Here is a 609-nt window from a genome sequence, read left to right as displayed (position 1 = left end):
GCAAACCTCTCCTTTAGGTGGTACTTGCGGAGGGCAGAGGATGCTCTGGGTGGTGCAGTCGCTAGTCGGATTTTCTCCCAGAAGGCTTGCTTGTCCAGGTCGTAATCCGATAAATGCTTGACTGCTTCCTCCGATGATGCGAAATCAAATGCCGCTCTGAGGTCACCTACAGATGTTGTGATGGGAAAATCATTAAAGCGGCTTTCGATTTTACCCTTCGTGACCTTGGCATTTGCGAACCATTCTGTGAAGTCGAGGGCGTGAATGGTCCGGTAGTCGTGCGTCATGTATTTCATCAGTCCTGCTTTCTCAAACTTCTTCAGGACTTTTTCCGCCATTTTTGGATTAGGGGAGTTGGTGATGAAGCCGTTTCTGTCAAGGATACTCCCCGCCTTGACTTGTTTGATCTGAGAGCGAATGTGTAGCAACTCCCTCTGATATGCGTCGGAAGATGAGGTTGATGTAGAGGATTCGGACGCCATTGATGAAAGTTAGATGTTTTGGAGGGAATATGTACTGCGTTTAGGATTTGGGGATTTTGGGTAAACGGTTTTAGCTTGAATCCGGGTAAAGAAGAAGGATTTGGCTTTTATATCATGTGGATTCGGG

The sequence above is a fragment of the Ipomoea triloba genome, chromosome 16 (assembly GCF_003576645.1).
Source record: "Ipomoea triloba cultivar NCNSP0323 chromosome 16, ASM357664v1".
Taxonomy (NCBI): Eukaryota; Viridiplantae; Streptophyta; class Magnoliopsida; order Solanales; family Convolvulaceae; genus Ipomoea; species Ipomoea triloba.
This window is presented reverse-complemented; position numbering follows the sequence as displayed.